This window comes from Thalassophryne amazonica, chromosome 1, assembly GCF_902500255.1.
Source record: "Thalassophryne amazonica chromosome 1, fThaAma1.1, whole genome shotgun sequence".
Lineage (NCBI taxonomy): Eukaryota > Metazoa > Chordata > Actinopteri > Batrachoidiformes > Batrachoididae > Thalassophryne > Thalassophryne amazonica.
The window spans coordinates 123,971,652-123,983,024 of NC_047103.1; the positions used below are offsets into that span (position 1 = coordinate 123,971,652).

At 37.0% G+C, this 11,373-nt stretch overlaps 1 protein-coding gene across 1 annotated transcript in view; it reads right to left on the reverse strand.

The window, feature by feature from the left end:
- creb3l1 (cAMP responsive element binding protein 3-like 1) overlaps positions 1 to 11,373 on the reverse strand; it is a 252,888-nt gene that overhangs the window by 70,924 nt on the left and 170,591 nt on the right.

The window sequence follows — 11,373 nt, forward strand, 5'->3', positions numbered from 1 at the left end:
TTCACGAAGAAAGGGAATTTGGAGTGGCATTTTCTTTTTTGTTGAGGATTTATTTCATTCATTTAAAAGAAAAAACAGAAAAGCAAAATTAACAAAACATTACAAACCATTGAACGAAAAGGAGCAGTCTGGAAGAACAAGTCATATATTCTGCCCCTTTTTTTTACAATACAATCTTGCAAAGCATCATCAATCGACATCATTGCATTTCTATGACTTTGTCACATGCCACCGACTTCTTTCCTAATTTTAACCATTATTTAAAGACTACATCCCTAATAAATTACATTTTAAACTTCAAACATTCTAAACATTATTAACAAATTACATTTTTGGCTTTGTCACAGCCCACTGACTTATTTCATAGTTACAAAATACATCAAGTTTAATACGTTTTTTTAAATAATTTAAGCGACCTTGATTCTTTGATTTCTTTGTTGAGGTTGTTCCATAATTTTACACCATTCACTGCAATACTCCGTTCCTTTATCTTGGTTCTGAATCTTGGTTTTTTAAAGACTTCTATGCCCTTCAAATTATAACTACTTACTCTTTTTTCAAACATATTTTGAATGTTTATTGATAAGGTATTGTTATTCGCTTGGTACATTATTTGTAGTAATTTCAAATCAACTAAATCATGAAATTTAAGTACCCTATACTTAATAAACAATGGATTAGATGGATCTCTAAATCGACTGTTGCCAATCACTTTTAAAGCTCTTTTCTGCAAAATAAATAAAGGTTGTGTATAAGTTGTACATGTTGATCCCAAGATTTCTACACAATAAGTCAAATATGGAACAATCAATGAATTGTACAATGTTAATAATCATAACTATTTAATGAATATTTAACTTTATGCAAAACAGCAATGGCTTTCGCTATCTTTCCTTTTATGTAATTTATGTGTGACTTCCATGTAAAATCTTCATCAACTCCTAAAAATTTCATTTCTTTTACCCTTTGAATGTCCATTCCATCTATTTTTAATGACATTTTTTTAAACTCTGTCATTAAACAATATGAAATTTGTTTTATTAAGTGACAATCTGTTTATATCAAACCAATATTTCACTTTTTCCAACTCTGTATTTATCACTTGTGCACCTTCCTGTATATCTGATCCAGAGTAAAATAATGTGTTGTCAGCAAATAAAATGCTACCAAGTACATTAGATATATTCACAAAATTATTGATATACAAAATAAACAGTTTGGGTCCAAGTACCGACCCTTGTGGTACTCCACACATAATATTACACAATTCTGATTTAGTATTACTTATCTGAACAAACTGTTTTCTATTTTCTAAGTAGCTTTTTACCCACTGATGTGCAATCCCTCTTATTCCATATTGTTGTAACTTGTGACGCAATCCTGAATGATCGATAACATCAAAAGCTTTTTTCAAGTCAATAAAAACACTTACCATATAATCCTTATTTTCTATTGCTGTTGATATTTTCTCTGTTAATTCCATAATTGCCACAGCTGTCAAATGTTTTGTTCTGAATCCATACTGAGCATTATTTAAAATATGTTTCTCAATGAATTTATTCAACCTTGTCACAAAAACCTTTTCCATAATTTTAGAAAACTGTGGAAACAATGACACTGGCCTGTAATTTGAAACGTTATGTTTATCTCCATTTTTATATAACAGGACTACCTTGGCAATTTTCATTTCGTCTGGGAAAATTCCTGTTGACAGAGACAGATTACAAATGTAAGTGAATGGTTCAATAACAGTTTCTATTATACTTTTTACAGTCATGTCTAAATCTTCATAGTCAGTTGATCTTTTGCTTACACAGTTTTTTTTTACAATATTCCTTATTTCATCTTTTTCCACATTGTCAAGGAAAATACTATTGACCGTATTTACAATTGTATTTAATTTATCTTCTACTACTGGTTTATTTCCAACCAGATTTGATCCCACCTTTGAGAAATAATCATTAAACTCATTTACAACTTCTTTTATATCATTTATCTCTTTATTTCCTTGACAAGATAATTCGGAAAAGTTGATTTCACTCCGTCACTTTCCATCACACTTTCATAATTCCCCATGTTGCCCTCATATTGCCTTTACTCTTATTCAATTGTTCACTATAATAATCTTTTTTTTTTGTTTCCTAATTATTGTCAATAGTTTATTTTTATATTTTTTGTATCTGTGTTCTGTTTCCTTTGTTTGCATTTTTAAAAAGCACTTATATAAATAGTTTTTCTTTACACAAGCGTTTTTTATTCCCTTGGTCAGCCATGGTTTATTTACTCTTTTCTTACTAGTTTTTATTAATTTACAATTTTTATTATATGATTTCATCAGTATTTTCATGAATGAACTATATGCTACATTAACGTCACCAACATAAACCTCTTCCCAATTTTGATTTTTAAGATCATAATTTAATGCCTCTAAGGCTTTTAATGTCTTATCTCTTTTAAAGTTTATAACTTTTTTGTACCTATTTTTATATTTCAATATTGAAAAAACTGGTAAATGATCACTGAGATCTGTCATCAATATCCCATTCTTAATAATTTCATCTGTTCTATTTGTGAGTTGCAGTTGCACTTTGCAATGTAATTCTGGTTGGTTTTGTTATCAAGGGGAATAAACCCAAGCTATTCATTGAATTCACAAAATTACTTACTCTTTGGCAACTGGAGCTTTCCACATTAACATTAAAGTCTCCACACAAAGAGTGTTTTGTTTTTGATTTGATGGAATAATTCTTTTATTTTATCTGTAAATTTCACAACACAAGAGTCTGGTGCTCTGTATACACAACTGATTAGAATATTTTTAGATGTTTCATGTACAATTTCCACTGTCACAATTTCTATGACATCATCTATAATTGTCATTTCTTCTACCCCTTACCAAAAAAATAGTACTGATAAGTATATAAAACGTAAACTAGAAGTATACTTGAAACATACTTGCATATACTACTTTTTGGTAAGGGACAATTTTACATGTCAGATCTGTTTTTATGTACAAAGCAATACCTCCACCTTTTTTCTCTTCTATTTACAAAATAACTCATATCCCTCCATTTGAACATCAGCCATGAGGTCATTTTTAAGCCAAGATTCTGTGATTGAAACAACGCTGAATCTATTTTTAAACTGGTTTAAATAATCTTTTATTTTTGACATTTTATAGTACAAGCTTCGAATGTTTACATGTATGAGCGACAGGGTATCTTCAGTAATTTTTTCACTATTTAACTGTTTTTCCGTATAATACTCACAACCAATTGTAGTCAAGTCAAATATACTTTCATCAATATTGGTGTCTATGTCATATATTTTATCATCTGTTTCCATGTTTAATCTGATTTTTTGTTGGTCATACTATCAACTGACCGTCATATTCATTTGTCTACTCAGGTCTGTACTTTGTAAGGTCCTCCATGTCTCTGATTTGTATACCCTTTGTCCCTTCTCTCACTCTGATCCAAACCCTACAGTTCCAGACCCATGTAGCAACAATATGTTTCTGTTTTTTTAATAGTCTTGCTTCCCTGGCAATATCTGCATTTATTTTAGTTAGATGCTCATTTATATATACATTTGTTCCTTTCAGATTCTTTGCTGTCTTAATTCATTTTGTATTTCTGCTTATAAATCGTATTATTATATTTTGGTAGTTGTATTTTTACTGTCTTGGATGGAATTGTGTGACAGTCTGAAATAGTGACTGATGTATGACAACACCTTTTTGATTTAAAAATTTGTAACTTGCTGTTCTAGTGTTTATAATTCTTCAGGTGGAGCATCCTCCCCACTGGCCCACCAGAATCCACCACCCTCGCATACGACCGATGTTTGTTTCCAAACCAGTTATTATAACGTCATCTTTTCTAGTAATTGTTCAAGTCCATCCACCCGTTGCTCAAGTTTCTTAATAATCTTGTAATCTTCTTAATCTTGTAATAATCTTCTTAATAATTTCAAGAGCTATGATGCAACTTCCCGGCTAAATCACCTCTGCGCACCCGAAATTGAAAAGTCGGGTAGCAGCACAACGGTCCATAAATATGGAAGACGTGATGGATGTGGCTAAGAAGACTACGTGTTCTGTTCAGGCCAGGAATCTGCAGAGGCGATTATTCAGTGCAGAACACACATATCTCCATCCCTGCTCTTCCCCCATTTCCCCTGCTGCTTCCCTCACACACAAACTCTGGATCCTGACCCCCCCAGTCACTGACTTCTTACTCCTGACACCCACCTCACAAACACTGAACATATCTCCACAGACTGCTTATGTGCTTATGCACTACATGCACTTTAAATGAGTTTGAATCAGCTCATCAATGTTCAATCACTGCTCAATTTGCACAAGGCATACAGCTACCACCAGGTACCTCACTGACCACATTCTACTGGTCTACCATATTTATATATTCATTTTATATTCCACTGTTGTGTTTTTTTTGCTCCGTATTGTCTGGGAGACAGAGTAATGGAATTTTAATTCTTAATATGTCTGTGTATGCATTGCAGAATTGACAAAGTCGAACTGACTTGACATCTGCTGCTGTACACAAGCGTTCGGTGGCACAGCAAAGGTAAATGTCTGGAACGGTTTTCTGAAATTGTTGCCCGAAATCAAAGAATTGCTGAAACTATGCTGAACATGCACAGCTACAAGACAGTCAGCGGCTCTTAGATTTAGCCTCTTATCGTTAAAACTGACAGCCTCAGGGACAAACACATCATCAACATGATCACTTCCATGAACAAGTTAAAAGCAAGTTAAACCTGCTATCAAGCAGGTTGCAAAAATGTGACCTGCGGGACTTTCCACACATGGAACAGAACTGAAGCATCACTGCAAAGACTGTGCGGAGCTTGAGAGTGCACATTATGTTGAGCAAGTGTAGAGCATCTTGTCAGAATCTGGCAGGTGTTTTACTGCCTTTGCATCTATTGAGCCTGTTGTCAGTTTTCTCTGTTTTCCATTTGGGGGAATACAGATGTGAATTGTATAATGTCCAAAGTGGTATCACTCTTCAACCTGGAAAGCTGTGCTATTGAGAATGGGATCCTCATGCTGAAAAATTACATTGAGCTCAAATCCACAGCAACACCTGGCATGACTGTCCAATTCTGGAATCTAATGCAGAAAGAGAAATACCCCAACCTCAAACAAATTTGACTGCACTTTTTGGATCAACATATTGTGTGAATCTGCCTTTTCACATATGAAAATCATCAAGTCAAAATCCAGATCCACCATGCAGATGACCACCTTGCAGCCTGCATATGGCTGGACTCAGCTCCAACTGTCCGAACTACAAGGGACTGGCTGCCTCCTCTCAGTGCCAGAAGTCCCACTAAGGCAGAGAACAACTTGAATTAGACCTTGTATTATTTGAGTTGTTGTGTTGTTACAGGCAAGTCCTTGGCCTACTTGTGCTTATTCTTTGCACCACGCACATTTATTTCAATAATGTATTATTGTTGTTAAAACTTTACCATTGTGCCAGAAAATTGTGTGATTATATTGGTGCACAATAAATTGTGGCTAAGCTATGGCTTCGATATGGCTTGGTAGATCTTGTTACAATGTCAACTTTAAAATTAGATCTTGGTTCAAAAAAGGGTGAGCACCCTTGTCTTAGGGTCTCCCATCGAGGTACTATCCAGCACCCACTCTACTTAGCTTCTGAGAACCGACAGGATCAGGTGTGAATAGAGCATACTGGCTGCGTTTGGCTTTGGTAATCATCCTAAATTTAACATTCACCAAATAGTTAATGCAATAAACCTAATGCACTCCTGTGACATTTACCATGGTCCTGTTAATTGGATTACCAAAAGGACTTCTCAGAACTAAAGAAGATAGTGATGAAATCATTTCAGTGATTAGTGAAATGTCTTGAAGTCCTCAAGTCCAGCTGCTATAAATGTTTAGAACACAATTTGTTTTCATGATTTTTAACCCCTCTACTGAAATCAGCTGAACTCACCCACCTATATGCACAGGTTGGTGATCATGACTTGTCTACCTACCTTTATTTTAATCTTTCGTCGTACTCTTTTCAGTGCCTTCTCTTCACTCTTTGTGAGAGGAAGTTTGTTAGGTACTGGATAAACCTCAGCAACCAGGGTCCTTTTCTCTTCTTCTGTCAGCATCAGGGCCCTGAACCCTGCAGCTTCTAGACATACAACAAGCACGTCTTCAGTATCTGGAAGTTATGTTGAAACAAACCGTGCATTCACCGATTGGTTGTTTCTTTTGACTGGGTGTTGTCCACCCCACAATGACTCTAGACACGATGGTTGCAGACCACAACAACAAAAAAAAGCAGAATATAATTTTTGTATAAACACATTTCATGCAGACAGTTTTTACCTGTAGCACTACAGGAATACTGCAAGGACTTTTTATTAGTAGTATCATTCATTCATCCATCCATCTTCTACCGCTTAGTCCAGTTATGGGTCGCGGGGGCTGGAGCCTATCCCAGCAGTCATAGAGCGCAAGGCGGGGTACACCAGGACAGGACGCTAGTCTGTCGCAGGGCCACAAACAGACAAGCAAACACAGACACACCCACACACACCCTACGGACAATTTAAAGATTCCAATCCACCTAACCTGCATGTCTTTGGATGTGGGAGGAAACGGAGCACCCCGGAGGAAACCCACACAAACACGGGGAGAACATGCAACTCCACACAGAATGGCCACGGGAATTGAACCACGACCTTCTAAACCACTGTGCTGCCCCATTAGAAGCATCTATTTGGTAAATTACTGTTTGGAATCTTCAAGTTGTGGAGTGGCAAGGATGTGTTTGTTGAATGATTATATATCAGAGGGGGATAATCTTCCTGTACTGCTGGGTAAGTTTAAAAAAAAAGAATTTATACTCCCATTACATAATAAATATTTGTCACACTGTAATCAATAAAATACTGTGTTTCAGGTACCTTAGTAACTGCTTTTTGTGGCTGTAAACTGTAGCAGTGCTATTGAACGATCATGAAACTAGCCACATATTCCTTCATTTTAAAATATTGTGAATAATTTACATAATAAGACATGAATATCACACCTTTATCTGTAGCTAATTTACATGGGCGTAAACAACAGAGACAGAGTTTGCTATGGCATGTGTCAATTTAGAATGTTATAAAGTGCTCCAGATAATTTCACTGGCACTAACACCAGCCTTTCACACCAGGATCAGGTTCAGGTTACCTTATTTACACAATACCTAGGTTTGCTTTGCAATTTAAAGTCCAAGGCATCCATTGTCATAAAGGACATCACAGACACACAGATGAAGCAGGACAAAAACATACCAGAGGGGCTAAAGGATGAATGTTAAAACAAGAAAAAGACAAAAGCTGTCAGTGGGACAGCAGTTAGATCAAAATTTTTATTTGTTCATTTATTTGATTTATTCTAAAATAGCGCTTTGTATCGCATGTTGGGACTAAAAACCTAATTACCAGAAGGAAAAAGCTGAAGCTCATGGTGCAAAAGGTGCAATTTGTTGTTTAAAATGGTTTTGGCTATCTACTGTAACTGTAGAAACAGGGATACCGAGTTCACTGGTCAGATTATTTGATCACAGTGGTGTGCCAAAAATGCTACCATTTCAGTATGAGTCAGCTTTCTGATACGCAGCAACAATGTATTGTCCCCTTTGTTTTACAACCCCAATGGCAATGAAGTTGGTACATTGTGCAAAATGTAAATAAAACAGAACACAATGATTGCAAATCCTCTTCAACCTATATTCAATTGAATACACCACAAAGACAAGATATTAATGTTCAAACTGATAAACACCCACCCCCCGCCCATACCATCACAGATGCTGGCTTTTGAACTTTGCGCTGGTAACAATCTGGATGGTCTTTTGTCCAGAGGACATGATGTCCATGATTCCCAAAAACAATTTGAAATGACTCATCAGACCACAGCACACTTTTCCACTTTGCGGTGTGTCCATTTCAAATGAGCTCAGGCCCAAGAAGGTGGTGGCATTTATGGATGTTGTTGATGTGTGGCTTTCGCTTTGCATGGTAGAGTTTTAACTTGCACTTGTAGATGCAGTGACGAACTGTGTTAACCGACAATGGTTTTCTGGCATGTTCCTGAGCCCACACCATAAGATCCTTTACACAATAATGTCGGTTTTTTAATGCAGTGTCACTTGAGGGACCGAAGGTCACGGGCATTCAATGTTGGTTTTCAGCCTTGCCACTTATGTGCAGAAGGTTCACCACATTCTCTGAATCTTCTGATTATATTATGGACTGTAGATGATGGAATCCCAAAATTGCTTGCAATTGAAACATTGAGAACATTGTTCTTAAACTGTTGTACTATTTTTTTCACGTGGTTGTTTACAAGTGGTGATCCTCGCCCCATCTTTGCTTGTGAACAGCTGAGCTTTTTGGTGATGCTCCTTTTATACCCAATCAGAACACTCTCAATTAGTGTCCTCCAGTTCCCAAACGCTTATTGAGTTTTGTGAGAAAGAAAGGTGATGTAACAGTGGTAAACATACCACTGTGCCAGCTTTTTTGAAATGTGTTGCAGGCATCCATTTCAAAATGAGCAAATATTTGCACAAAAACAATAAAGTTTATCAGTTTGAACATTAAATATCTTGTCCTTTGTGGTGTATTCAATTGAATATAGGTTGAAGAGGATTTGCAATCATTGTATTCTGTTTATTTACATTTTACACAACGTCCCAACTTCACTGGAATTGGGGTTGTAGATAAATGAATGGGCTGACACAGAAACCACCATTAAAGGACATGTCACATGTTTTTTAACGTGCCCTTCAACAACACAACATCAAAGTATTTGTGATCATAAGTCTACCTGCACACACGATCACAATCAGTGGTCCCTGATGTACTTTATTGCTAATTAACTCTCACTTGGTGAGTCAGCAGGTAAATTTCCAGAAAAAGTTTTACTCTGCATTTCTCGGCGGGTGACGTCTGTCTGAGCAAACGCAGAAACGGCACAAAAGCGAACAGACAAAGTGAAACGAATTTTGCAACATCAGATTATGAAAGAAAGTGACTATTCATATGAAAGTGATGGCTCAGTATTCATTCAGATCAGTGGATCTGCATGCAGACACTTGAAAAAGTTGAGAACTTGTCATTTTTTTTGAGAGAGTCTGTCAGATATCAGATCAGATGTGTGCTAACTCTGCTCTCTCTATCGGAGGACGACACCATTTTAATCCCATTATAACTGTCACCATAAACGCGCATGTGGAACTCTCCATGATGCTCTTTTAACTCGGTTGTGTGTACATATCTGAAACTCCACATTATTTTTACAGGATGCCTGAAAATGCAGCTGTATTTCTTACACTGGAAAAAAATTGTAATATGTTATTTTCAGGACCTTCTACCAGCTCAGGGATGTGCATTTTTGGTTTTACTGCAACTGCATTGAAATTAACACAGTTATCAATTTAAAAATAAGTCATCATGACAGAATATTACACTTATGTAAGCTCTGCAAATAATCCCCGGCTCTGTTCTTAACATTAGCAGTTTTTTGTCTCCATTCCATTTGTGCTGGGACATTTGCTCAGAGTGACGTAAATACTGTCAGAAAGGCTAGAAAAAAATGAGTACTAATGAGGACTTTGTTTTCACCACCCTCTGTAACTGTTTGTTTTTGATTGGTTTGCTTACAGATTTCACAGAAGTGTGCAAATTAACACACGTATATCATCACATGACCTCTAATAGCCAACATCTGAATTGTTATGAATTCTGTCCTTTAAACAAACTGTGACAACGACAATTACCATAAAAAATTGCAAACCAAAACCACACCTGAGACAGGAAGAAAGACACCAACAAGGACAGGAAAGACACAGGACAGAGACAAAGACAGACCATGCTTGATGGAGGAGGTGATCATGCTAGTAGTAGTAATCACAGTAATATATCGTATGTGATGCAGGAGTTACATGACATGGCATGTGTGTACACGTGTGGATCCACACGCAGAGCATAAAAAGTTAAAAGACATTTGGAAAAAGTCAAAAGAAAACGTGCGATAACATGAATAGCTAGGGAGCACCGCCGCAAAGCCAGAAAACCCCAAAATCCAAACACAGCCTCACGGCCAAATGGAGCCCTGCGGCCACAGCAAGGGCCGGAGATCACAAAGCACTGCTGCAAAAGAAGGCAGGAGCAGGAACAGGACCAGTAACCTGCCCCACCTGAGGGTGAGGAATCGCAACAGGCGCTGCAGATCAGCCATCCAACAAAAGACTGCATCTAAACTCCACACATATGAAAGAAGCCAAATGCCAAAAACTGACTAAGTGTTGTGAGAAGGAAAATCAACATGGCAAAGACTTTAGCGTCCCAACTTGTTGTGGAATGTGTTTCAGGAATGCATGTATATTCATGAATGAAATGAGGCTGACCAAAAACATGAAATATTTGAGTTCATACTGTCTGAAATAAAAAAGACAAAGTAAATGTAAAAATCACTGTATTTTTGTTTTTGCTGTTTTTTTTTTTATTTGCATTTTCTATAGTTCCCAACTTTTCTAAATTGGGGTTGTAAAATTTCACTAATCTGAAAGACTGGAGCATGAATGAAGAAAATGAGACAGAGAAAAGGTTGGATGATGTGGCGAGAGGAAATCAGGAAGTGCAAGAGATTATTAAGGATGAAGTGAGGGCAGCTATGAAGAGGATGAAGAGTGGAAAGGCAGTTGGTCCAGATGACATTCCAGTGGAACCATGGAAATGTCAAGGAGAGATGGTAGTGGCTAAGCAGATTGTTTAATAAAATCTTAGAAAGTGAGAGGATGCCTGAGAAGTGGAGACAAGGTGTGCTGGTTCCTATTTTTAAGAACAAGGGTGTAGAGCTGCAGTAACTACAGAGGCATAAGGTTGATCAGCCACAGCATGAAGTTTGGGATAGAGTAGTAGCAGCTAGGCTTAGAACACAGGATAAGATCTGTGAGCTGCAATATGGTTTCATGCCAAGAAAGAGAACTACAGATGCAATGTTTGCTCTGAGAATACTGATGGAGAAGTATAGAGAAGGCCCAGAAAGAGTTACATTGTGTGTTTGTGCATTTAGAGAAGCTTATGACAGGGTGCCAAGAAAAGAGTTGTGGTATTGTAAGAGGACGGTCTGGAGTGTCAAAGAAGTATGTGAGTGTAGTGCAAGACATGGACAAGGATAGTGTGCAGCAATGAGATTCAAGGTGGACGTGGACTCATTCAAGATGGATGTGGGATTACACCAAGGATCAACACTGAGTCCCTTCTTGTTTGCAATGGTGATGGACATGTTGACAGATGAAATCAGATAGGAGTCTCTAT